This window comes from Alligator sinensis, unplaced genomic scaffold (genome assembly GCF_000455745.1).
Source record: "Alligator sinensis unplaced genomic scaffold, ASM45574v1 scaffold1205_1, whole genome shotgun sequence".
In the NCBI taxonomy this organism is placed as follows: domain Eukaryota; kingdom Metazoa; phylum Chordata; order Crocodylia; family Alligatoridae; genus Alligator; species Alligator sinensis.
The window spans coordinates 186,106-199,147 of record NW_005842834.1 but is presented as its reverse complement, the minus strand read 5'-3'; positions in this window follow the sequence as shown (position 1 = coordinate 199,147).

Below are 13,042 nucleotides of genomic sequence, written 5' to 3'. Positions count from 1 at the left end.
CGGCGCGGGAGGCGGCTGCGGGCCAGCTGGGCACCCCGCAGAGGCCCGAGTGCCCCAACATATGCCCTGGCGCGAGAGGGGAAGCCCCCACCCCTCCTGTCAGGCCCAACCGCAGCGTCTCTCCTCACCGAACAAGCCTACATACGACATCCCCCCCACCAGCGAGCCAGCCGGGGGCCACTCCCCCCCGGGGCTGTGTCCAACACAGCCACAGGACAAGCCCACACCATGCACAGCCGCCTTCACTGCCCCGGAGGCCCAGCCAGGGACGTCCTTACCTGCTGGGCCTTCCAGCATATAGGCAAATAATGAGATCTTATAATTATAAAAGAGAGCAAATTATAAGAGAGCTTAGCTACATATTATGTCATTATGCATCGTTACAAGTGCATTTATACCCACGCACCCATACGCGTGCCCCCCGCATGCACACAGATCCCACTTTGCTCTGGGGCTGTATCCTGCCACTGCAGAGGCAGAGGTCCTTGGTCCAATCTAATGATATGAGGGCGTTACCACTGATACTTGTTGTGCATGAGGCCCGCAGTGCAAACGGTGCAGGAAGGGCAGCCATTTGTTAGAAGAGAAGAGAGGGTGGGGGTGAAGCCTATCCCCTTTCTGTCCCCTGCCCCCCCCCCCCTTTTAGGTTCCATAGGGGAAATCAGAGTGACCTTTCAACATCACTGCAGTACGGTGAGAAGGAATCAGCAGAGCTGCCTTCATTTCTAAACCTTCTGTTGCAGCAAAGCTAGGATGCATCAGCCATCAGTGTTCAGTCAGCACAGGAATCCGAAAATACGCCCTCAGTCAGTTCTGTTGCTGTTACTTATGGCTGGTGCTGTGCAGTACTGCAGTCCATCTGCTGCCTTCCTTAATGGAGATATGCCTTTTTGCTCCCTCTAAGATTTTACTCCCAGGGCAGCGTTGCTCTCTACACTCTTAGAATTTTTCCTCTCTGCTTCCTTTCTCTCCTTGAGCCCTTCAAGACTCCAGATTTAACCACTGCTACAATAGCATGGTCTGACACTAACTCCATTGATGGAATTTTGCAAGTCACACCCATAAGTTAAATGATCTCATAATACAGACTTCAGTTGATTTTGCATTTCATATTACAGGCTCAAGGTGAGACAAGTGCAATGAGAACTGAAGGAGAGGCTCAGGAGGGGATGAAAAGTAGTTGCAGTCTGATCTGTTTTACAGGGAATCATTTTCCCCTCTACATCTCAGATTAAATTACAAGTAAAACTCAGATTTATGTAGCTTACAAGATCTGACAAAATCACAGTCCATAGTGCAATGGTTGTAAACTAAGGTTTTTATTTTGTTTTGGTGTATAGATTTCCATGAGCCCCTAACAGTGAACTTAAATATTAATTAAAATAGAAGCTAAATAACCAACCAGAAACAAATTTAATCAACCAGCTCAAATTACCTACCCTCCCTTGAAATATATAAGCTTCCCCAACATGTTTCTTCCTTACTTTTAAAAATCTCTCTCCCTCTTCCCTTACCTACATGTGAGAGGCAAGGATTTGTTGAGTGATATCTGTTATGGGACCGCTTGCATAGTTGGGATAGACTGGGAGAAGCTTTAAAATGCAGTGTGTTCTTCAGCTGAAAAGCATCACTGAAATGCTACTATGTCATTTTTTTTATGTATTCTTCCCTAAATTAGGCCTCATTGCTGCTAGTCAATCAATGTGGGTGCCTCCTCTTCCTTGGTGCAGTACACCCAGCTGATTTCCAGGGACTCCACACCAGTGAAATAATTTACCATGTGGGATGACTTTGAGTGGGGTCTTAGGCAGTAAGCGCTGAAGAACTAGATAATTTTATTAATTCACACAGGACATGAAAAAGCAGTGAAACAATGGAGTCTGAAAAGAAAAAAAAGAGAACCATGCTAGGTTAGCTTCATGGCACGGCAGAGAAATATTGAAAACCCATCAGCCATCAGGCTTTGCAATCAGAGAAAAACAATAAAATAGACAAACATTAAGGTCAGGATTTTTTAAAATTAGTGCTTCAAGTTAGGTTCCTACCTCAATATATAGGGACTTAACTAAGTCACCTCTTTTTCCAAAAGGCTGTGCACAAAACAGATTTCAGTAGCTATTACTGAACACCACACAGACCTGCTTATCTTTGAAGCTTAAAACATAATTAGGCTTATTCAGGCCTGGAAACCAACCACTAGGTGCTTGGCGCATTCAGAAATCTGGCCACTTCATGGGGGTACCTAAGTAGAAACTGAGCTCTTTCAGAAATCAAGTCCTTGATCTCTAAATGAAACACCAAAGTATAAATTTGGACCTACCTTAAGGGACCTACCTTTAAGATCTCCATTTAAAAATTCTGCAGTGTTTTGAGACTTTTCAAGTGATATCATGTAAGAAATGCAAATTAATGCTTATATATATATATTTTGGAATTGAAAGTTATTTTTATAATAATAGATGAGCATTAACTAGACCACATAAATATGATCTATTATCATTAAATTAATCAATGATACTAGTACTAGACACATCCAAAGTTTAGCAGGACACAGGAGAGACTTTAAAATTAAGCAGGAATTATGCAAAATTGGATCCCTCAGGTGTATTAACTATTTCCTGTCTTTGCAGTGATAAGACACTTACTGACACTGTCCCTGTCCACCTGCTTTACTTGGGGCATTAGGGTGTTTTTGATGGTTTGGGGCACTGTGGCTGGTATCTGTGCAAGAGAGTTGTTTGTGCAGGTTTGTTTGAAATAAGTTAGGTCAGAGGTGGTGAAGATCCAGCCTGCAGTCAGATCTGGTCCACAGGATTCCTTACAGGTCCAGAAAGTTGGCAGCATGGCAAGCAGTGACAGCTTTCATTGCCACAGCAATTAATGCCACTGGTGATCATCCTGCCATAAAATGTCCAAGCCAACAGGTAGCCCACAGGCCAGATCTGAAGCACAGCGCTATGTTTTCTGGTCTGTGGGGCTACCCACAAGGTTGGAAATATGGCAGTGGGAGAAGCAATGGCTGCTGTTTCTCCAGAAGCAACAGCAATTAATGGTGCTGCCACCAAATTCCATCCTGAGAGGCCAGATGGCATGGCTCCATGTTCCAGGTCCAGCCCACAAGGCCAGATGAGTGTAATGCCACTGTGTTAGACAGATACTTGTATAGGATGGTTTAAACAGGGATGATCCTGCTTTGAGCAGGACGGAGGAGGAGGGGAGGGTTGGACTAGACATGGGGTACTCAATTCCCAGCCTGCAGCCTATGTTTGACCCACAGAGCCATGCCAGCCAGCAGGCATCCCCATGGGTCCACAAATTTGCTGTTCCATTTTCCACTCCCCTGCTGCCAAATTTTTGGACCTGTGGGAAGCCCTTGGGCCTCATAACACGCAGGATTGGTACACTGTGGTGACTCAGGGCCCAATCTGGGTATACAGATGCTGGCTGGATGTAGTGTGGGGCCCAATCCTGGTGCACGGGATCTGATCTGACCCATAGCCCAAAAGGTTGTGCACCACTGAACTAGAGGATCTCCTGAGGTCGCTTCCAGCCCTACTTTTCTACGATTCTATAAATTACTGGGTACCATTTTTACATGCATTTAAGAATCTTCCTCCCCATGGAGGTAATAATGTTTGGGGGCTAAGATCTTTTGAAAACCTGTTCCCTGGTTTTTGGAATTCCCTGGGAACCCACAGTTCCCACAAACCTCCAAACTCTGACATTTTAATGTAAGTCTTATATAACTACAGCATTTTTATTCCCATTTTACAGATTAATCTTATACCTTGTCTGCCTACAGTGATAGGTATGTACATAAATGCTACATAATACTTTCTTTCTTAAAATATTAAATTTGCACAATTTTATGCTGACTACATATGATTTATTATTGAAAAAGTGAAATGTGGTCTGATCTGATTAAATGTCATCTGGGCCAGTTTGAATCAATATAAAATTCTGTCATGACCCTAACAACTTTAGTTATCTCTATAAGGTACTTTAGTAATGCTGAGTCAGTCCTGCAGTTCTTGGTTCTTATTCAGGAAAAACTTCTATTGAGGAAGGACTTCAGAATTCAGTCAGCCTCTAGTAATATTGATTTTTCCAGTGAAAGGTAGAAGTCAAATCACTGAGCAGCAGCATTTTAATTTGATTGTGTTTTTTAAACTTTTTGTTATCTTTTTTATTAGGCTACTTGATAACCACATTCTGAAATCTTTATTCACTTCTAGTGGAATCTTATTCCATAAGCACGCCCATTGACTTCACTTTAATATACTATTAGACAAGAACAAGAATATCAGAATCTGATCCTATGGCAAAAACGTAAGAACTGCCATTTACTGGATCAGACCATAAGTCCATTTTGCTCCGTCTCTTGTGGCCACACAGGGACACCAGCACTGTCCCCTAGCCACTGCTGCTGGGCAGGAGCTGCACACTAAGCTCCCTCCTCCTGTGCAGAGCCTGCTGGCCTCACTCCTCCTGGAGAGGGCTCCTGCCAGCTCTCCAAGGGACTAGCCCCCCCTTGCTTACTCCACCTGGATAAACCCTCCTCCCCCAGTTGCTGAAACTGCTGCCCCCTCTCTCTCCCCCAACCTGCATGCCTACTGCTGCCCCCAGGTCCTGCTTTCTCCTCCTGGCTCCAGCTCCTGCCTCCTGCTCCAGTTCCTGAGCTGCTGGGCATCTGTGAAGGATGGAGGGGACCCACAACACCAGCAGGGCCTCCCCCACCACTACCACTCAGCCCACTGTGCCAGCAGAGCCCCTACACCTGCTCCAGCCATGCCAGCAGCCTTGGCAGCACCCCAGGTCAGATACCTCCTTGTCTCTCCTCCCCATGCCAGGGCCTCTCCACCAATCAGGGCTGAGGGATGGGGAGGCATGAAGGGGAGACAGCAATCAAGATGGCAGCCACACCCTCATCCCTTCTCCCCAGGCCTCTCCGCCAATCAGTGCAAAGGGGAGGGGTCTCTCTGCCAATCGGTGCCAAGGGGCATGGCCACTGCAAAATACCTACAAAATTGTTTCTGTGTACCATGAAAAACCCTTTGTCTTGCCATGATTTAGGTAGGTCCCTCCTAACACGTGGAATAGAAGCTGGTCCTTAGTACTCAGATCTTGCCAGAAACTTCTATAACCTTTTCCCCTTCCTGGACTTTGTAAAAGGCCCTTTGGTCCTATTTCTGGTCTACTTTTGGTCCCATTCCCCTCCTCCTCCAGGACCAGCTCAAAGGCCCCAGAGATGGCAAGTGGCCAGCCTGTGCTCTGGGGGCATCACCCAGCTAAATAGGACTAGGCCTGCTTGGGAGACCTTTGAGGAACATGGAGGTTTGAAGGGCTGGTCCCAGGGCATCAACAGAGTAGTACAGAGTGCAATCTTGTTTCCAGAGCCAGACCCCTCCCTGAGTGAAAGCCCCCACCTAGCAAGCCCTGCTGCCCTCACCTCACCCTGTTCAGCCTTAGCAAGTCAGTGGCATGCCCCCCCTGATTGCCTGTGTGTCCCCCCACACCCTCCAGGTCCCAACATACCCAGCCCGTCACAGAACCCTAGCCCCCAGTCCCTTCCCCCCTACCCCACCCCTTCTGCTCCAGCACCTCCCAGCCCCTACTGCCACAACACCACTGCCTTCCAAAGAAGGCACGTGACCCGGTCTGCGGCTCTCCCTCTCACCCCACCCCATCCCATGGCAGGGCAGGAGGCCCCTGAGGCAGCCCGCAACACAGGGGCTGGCAATGAAGCAGGGGAGAGACAGCAGGGCCATGGGCTCCCCCTGGCCATGCTCACGAAGGGATCCAGGGCAAGGACTCCTCAGGAACCTCCTCCATACCTGGGGGTGGGAAGGGGAAAGGACCTGCCACCAAGCCCAAACCACCAGCACTGGAGGCAACCAGGTGCTCTGCGTTGTTGGAAATTGGGGTGAGCATTATAAGCAAGGGAATACAGTAACAGCAGTTTCTGTCATGGAAGCTTCTGTTGAGTAAAAGTGAGAGTAACTGCATGAAGGGAGCAAAACAGTGAGCGGGCTTGGCTCTTTAGCTCCTGCTACTCAATTATGTACTAAAAGGAAAGATCTTTTTTTCTTTGTTTTGTGTTTCAAAAACCTTATTCCAGGGTATGTTGTATGTATTATTTCTCTGTAGTTTATTTTACATATATATAATGTTTTAGATGTTTAAGTCTGAACTCTATTTCACCTTCACATGACTAATAGGCATCACCTACATAGTGATATAACTTCAATTTTTGGCAATTATGCAGTGTTTGAATTCCATGTAACTATGTTCACCTTGCACTTCCTTTTCTACACATTGCATTTTCCATTTGTTGCATAAAATGGATATTCAGTAGTGAGATGGTATCTGTACCATTACAGGCAGGAGCTAGGGCAATTTGTCTGAGGGTAGAATTCCTTTTACTATGCCACCTTCTCTGTAGCTAACACTCTTCCTCTTGGCACCAACTATCTTCCCCTGCTAGCTCCCCAGTGAGCCAACTACAAGAATGCTACAGAACATACTGACTAATGTCTATTCCACGGCTTAGTGGTTATAGCACTTTGCTGAGAAATGAGAGAGAAGTTCAAACCCCTTCTGGATAAAGGGGCACCTTAAACCTGCATCTTCTGCCCAGGGGCAAATCCAGAGGGGGTCCCGTAGCACAGCTGCACCCCCCTCTTAGACTGGACCATGCTACTGGAGCATCCATGGTCTTTAAAAAAGCCACCAGAGCAGAATAGAGTCCCCCTTCCCCTCTGTATTCAGAGGCATTTCTCTCCTGTCCCCTCCTTCTCCAGTTGTTGCAGCTTTTTCTGATTTTCCTGGGGTGGGGGAAGCTTCAGAGCTGCTCCTGACTGCTCCAGCTGGGCTGTGCAGGGGCAGGACTCGTCATGGGCAGATAGTATCAGAGGCTTCCTGTGCCTCCTCCTGGGGGGGCTGGGCAGTGTGGAAGAACCCCTCCCCTCCCCATTGCTGCTGTTGCTGTTCCCAGCTAAGCCTGACCCTGACACAATGCGACTGAAGCAGGCAGGAGCAGCTCTGAAGTTTCCCCTTTCCCCAGGACAGTAAGGAAAGCAACAGTGACTGGAGGAGGAGGGGATGGAATGAGAGGGGTGGGGACATGTGGAGCGGGGGGATGATTACCTACTATAGGAACTTTTGAAAGTCCCCAGAGGCTTCCACAGTACGATCTGCTCACACTGGTGGGTTGCAGGAAACAAGGTGTGGAGCAGAAGTGCTCCCATACCCCTCCCTCCCACTTTGCCAAATACTGGATCTGCCCCTGCTTCTGTCTGCTCAGGCAAGTGTTTTAGCTATTGGACTAAAAGGTGGGAGGTCCCTCCTCCACTTTATCTTTGATAGGTAGATGTATAACTGGGCAACCTTATTCCATCACAAGTGGAAATAGAACCGAAAAGCCACACAAGTTCCAAAAAATTGCAGTTGTACAGCTACATAAGTTCCCCTGAGGGACAAATTTACAAATGGCTTTTTAAAACATGTTGGAATCATCCCAAAGTCTGAAATTCTTACAAGTATTACCCAAACTTACTAGAACCCATCTCTCCTTCAGGCAATATGTTTGTGGAAGAGGGAGGTGTTACAGTGTAGAGGGTGAACTCTCATGAGTCCACGTTATCTCAAAGAAAGACATGCCAATTATGGATTATGGAATTTATGGAACAAGATACCTAGAGAGGTTGCGGAAACTGACCTTGAAAATGCTAGACAGGCACTTGGCAGGCATGGTTTAGTTGGAATGATCCTGCCTTAAGCAAGCGACTAAACTAGATGACCTTCTGAAGTTCCTCCCAGCCTTACTTTTCTGATTATATGGTTATATGAGGGGGGATGACTGAAACATAATATTACAAAGGGGTCTTCAGTCTAATAAGCTTCCACCTTACTCTACTCATCTAAGTTCCTTTTTGTTGACCCTATAATATCTCTGGGCATTTGAATCAGACTGGAAATAACAATGAATCCTGAACTAAAATTATCACAGAAGCCAGTCTTTTTTAGCCACCCTTCATCGGATTTTTCTGGGTGCATGATCTATTATTATATCCATGACCCTCCCATTCCTTAAAAATATTCCTAGATCTTACCTGAGCTTATGTGAATTTCTTGTTTCTGGTATCACCTTAGATATGTTTCCATGTTTCAATCACTTTTATGACTTTTTAACAAGTCCTCTCCTAATTTGTAAGCTCCTATCCTCTTTATCTGAACTAGATGATGTACAACATTGTTCATTGGTTCTTCCATATTTATCAGTGAATCTGAATTTCTCATTGGTATGTATCTAATTGATTCAGAATTTCCTTTGCATCTCTAAAACAACTCAAACCAGACTATTTTAAGCACTGCTATTACTGGAACTGGGGCTGCCAACCAGCCATACAAAATGTAGTCTAACTGCTCTCTGTATTTAGGTCAGAATATGTTTCCTTACGCCCATTAGTGTATTTGCAGTTGTTTTAGCAAATGATATCACAAGAAAGAGATTTAAAAAAACCACAGATTCAGACATACAGGGTGCATCTACATATGTAATTAATATGGAGCAATAAACTCTGGCACATATCACACCAAAGTTTATAGTTTCCGGGTGCCACAATTACATGTGCACCTGGGACTGCAGCGTGTGGTGCTGGGTTGGAGAAGCCCTGGTTGGCAGGGGGCCCAGGGGATCAGCCTGTCAGCCCAGGGATGATCCAACCAGGCTAAATGTGCTGTGCAGGGGCTGGCTAGGGCATGAGAGTTGCTCCAGTATGAAGCTAGCCAGCAGGCAGCCCCTGCACTGAAGCACCCTCGTGCCCCAGCCAGCCCTATCAGCATCTACACATGCATTATGATGGAGTACTTTACTCCACACCACAGGATAGTACTTGTATATACAACTACTATCCTGTGGCAGAGTAAATTAGTTTACTCTGGCTTAATAGTGTCACATGTGTAGACACGGATGTTTTACTGTGCAGCTAATTGATCAGCTCCACAGCAAATGTCTCATGTAGACATGCCCACAGTGATACAATATGTACAATTCAGACACAGACTACTATTTTTTTGTTTTTGTCTCTGATGAATGCTCAAATATCTCTTGCCTTTTCTCAAAATGCAATACTAGAGATCTCTGACCCATTCTGTATTCTCTTGTACTTGTCTGATGACCACAACATTTTTCCAGTTATTTAATGACCATAATTTTACACACTGGAATATTCTAAATGAGGAGACATGAAAGCCTTAGGCTTAGACAATGTCAAAATAACTTTCACCTTTGTGAATTCACCACAAGACTTTAACTGATTATTTTACTGCCAAATGATTTGGGGTGGATTTAATATACTAGTATTTTCCCTAATCACCATTATGTATCTCCACCAGGCTATATTTGCCATGCTCTTATGCAGACTATAATTCCTTAGCTCAAACCATCATCAGTGAATTTCAGTTCATTTAACTGACTGTGAAAGCATTCTTCTTTAGATTCAGATAATTATGACCACATTTATTTTCTTCTTACAATTTATTATTGTCCCAAACCAGTGTTTTTCATATCTGTCACTATTTGGAATGTTATGTTTTTAGAACTTTTTATGAAAACTGAGGAATAGAATATATTCAGAAGCAGAGCAACATGACAGGGTGTAACTATCCAGTCTGTGAAGTATTTTATAGCCATGTCACTTCTATTCCCTTTGTGAGAACATTAGCTAACATTTCTTTTCCTTCTATGTTCTATTCAGTTCTATTAAGGTTTCCTCATACTGCCCTTATGACCTAATATTCTGTTCAAACTTCCCCTTTTCAATGATGTTGCAGAAAGGAAAACTGAATCTATTTTGCATGGGAAAAAATAACCTTTTAGAGCAGAGAAATATATACACAGAAAACAGAATTCTATTTCCCTTTGTATGCCTAAAGGGCAATTTTCTTGCCACATACATGGCATTTTTCACAGTCACACATAGATTGCAGTTCTGTTACCCCTGCACAGTGGATGTATAAGTGTACATGCAAAGACAGAACATGCACAGTAGGATGTGCACAGACCACGCAGGTACATAGTTATATAAACATGCCCATTTTGGATGTATAAGTGCATGTAGATCATGAAAACATAGCCAACCAGGAACCCAGGTCTAACTGGTGGGTGTAGGGGAGGAGGAGGAAGAAGAGGGAGATCCCCATGTTTTAGCCCCCAAAACTGAGCTGTTAGGGCACTTGCCCAGGAAACCAAAGACCTGGGTTTTCAGGCCCCTTGCTCAGAGAAGGTTTAGAAACTCTTGACTTCCTAGCATAGTGCTTTAAAACAGCATTTCTCAACCTGTGGGTTGGGACCCAAAAGTGGGTCGCAAGAATATGTGAAAAGGTTGTGAACAAGCTTTAAAAATGAATCAACAAACTTTTAGAATGGATTCTCCTTTAAAAGGAGAAAAACATGGGAAACCATGGCTTTTCTCTTTCAGGCTTGCAGAGTTCCAGCCTAAAAGGGGCTGCTTGAGCCTCCCATGCCCCAGGCACCCCCCTCCTCTGCCCCACACACTGGGGGGCTGGGGCTTGGGTGTGGGAGCCAGCAGGTCAGGACTGGCCACTGACGTTTACAAATGGGTTCTGGTGTAAAAAAGGTTGAGAACCACTGCTCTAAAATACCACACTACAAATTAAGGCATTACTCAAACCTTTTTTCAGCCCTCCTTTTGAAGCAGATTCCATGTGCAGCCAGGAAATGGAATTATTTAAAGCCAGGAGGAAAAGCACAAACTAGAGGGTATGTGACTCAGTGAGTGCATCTACATGAGATGTTTACTGTGGAGCTGACTAATTAGCTCTCCAGTAAATGTCTCAGTGTCTATTTGTGCACCCCTATCAGGGCCAGGAAACTAATAAACTCTGCAGCAGGATAGTACAACTGTAATTGCATGTGTAGACACACCCAGTGAGATGATCCCACCCTGGATGGGAGGAGAGTCTGGAATCTAGTCTAGACCCTTGTTCCCAATGAAGCAGAAACTTCCCCACTGCACTACTCTCCATATATTTTATCCAATGACTATAAAATGCAAGGAGCAGTGGCTTAGGTAAAAAAAACAAACACTGGAGAGGTCAATGGATAATGTCTAACATTTGACAATACTGTGCTAGGAAGTCAGAGAGTTGGAGGCTAAAAATCCCTCTGGGTGAGGGGGAAACCCACTCTCCCATTTCCTGGACAAATGCCCTAACTACTCAGTTATTGGTTCTAAAACATGGAGGGGTCCCTCCTTGTTTTCTCTGCACCAAGTTTACACTTAACTACATGTGTACTTACCTAGTCATTACATAATATATGCACACACGCATGCTTATGCATCCACAGTGTAGCTTATGCATCCACAAAAATGTGCAGGTGCAGGCAGCAGCAGATCCAGGCGCAGTAGCGCAGTCACATCCCCTCTGTGATTCCTGTTCAACCCAAATTTAAAACCAATCCTCTGGGAGGAACAGCAGCATTTTTATTCAGACTGTGCTGAAGGAGTTAATTGACTTCATGGCTTATTATCATTTCCCTGACTCCTTCTAGTCTCTCTCCACTTCACAAGTGTTAAAGACCCACTATCCTTTTTAATGATCTTGATATTCCATTATTCAAATGTTCCTTTCTTCTGCAATTTTGCCTGTCTCTTAGCCATTCCTGATACTATCTTTCTATTTCACAGCCCTGAAGACTGTTTTTACCTCTAACTAAAAACCTTGACTCAGGTGTGGTAATATTAACTCATATGTAGAAATGACTGACAGTATTGGAGGCACTGTCAAGACACTCAAGAGAGTTAGATTTTGTTTTATGAATCTGAATAACTATAATGATTAACTGTAATAACTATGGGACCAATGACACAATAGCTTTTGACTATTTTGACTCTCTTTCCCCAGTTTGTTGTGTTTTATCTATATTAAATTTAATCTAGAAAATTAGTACACACAACAATAGTTTTATTTGGTTTTGCCTTGATCTTAAACTGCATAGTTTAGTTCCAGCCCCCTAGCATATTAGAAAGATTCTAGTTTCTCTTTAAATGGAGAAAAATATGTATTGTATTTATATATGATGATGCGCAACACCATCTGCACCTCCCTTTTCAAAATCCTAGATCCGCCCATGGGTACAGGGCTAGAAACCCATCATTTAGATGCACAAAGGGAAACAGAATTCCACCTATAGTATATAAACCAGAGTATTACCAGAAGACACCTAATCTAGTACAGACACAAAGGAAAGACCTTTAATGGTTAAAGTCAGAGGTACAGCAGGGCAAGTCCATGCCCAGGACAGCATGGGAAGTGCAGGTTCCTGCCATGATGATTGTGGTAGTGTGGTCAGCCAATGCGGTAGCCACTGCTTTTTACCCCTCCCTCCCCCACATTATGTTGCTACTCCATTGAAGTGATTTAAAGCTAGAACTAAAAAGGAATTGGGAACTCACTCATGTGGTGCCCTAGCATCGCAACACTGTGGTGCGGAATCCACAACTTTATACTAAGGTATACACGACCTTTACAATGTATGAGGAAAGTTAGATTATGCAAAAGGGGATCCTAAAGAATAGGGTTGTGTGAAATGCCTGTGTTTCATTTCGGTTTCGGATTCGGTGTTTCAGAGAGACAGTGTTTCGTTTCAGTGTTTCATAGGCCTGTCCAAAATGGCTGTGTTTAGTTTCATTTTGGATTCGGCGTTTCAGAGGGACAGTGATTTGTTTTGGTGTTTTGAATCACTGACCCGTTTCATTTCAGCCAAAACTGTTTCAGAGCTGTTTTGGAATTTTGATGGTGTTTTGGCTACAGGCTATAATGGGGAATCACAACACTGCCTATAACTTTGTAATTTCTTGCCTGATTCAGATGAAACTTGCAGGAATGGTAGCTCCCTATGAGGCCATGAAGCATACCAAGCTTCAAGGAGATAGGTGCAGGAGTTTCTCGGAAACTGCACCTCAAACTGTTCAAAGCAAAACTCATGACGTGTAAGTGTGAAGGCACAGTGAGATGA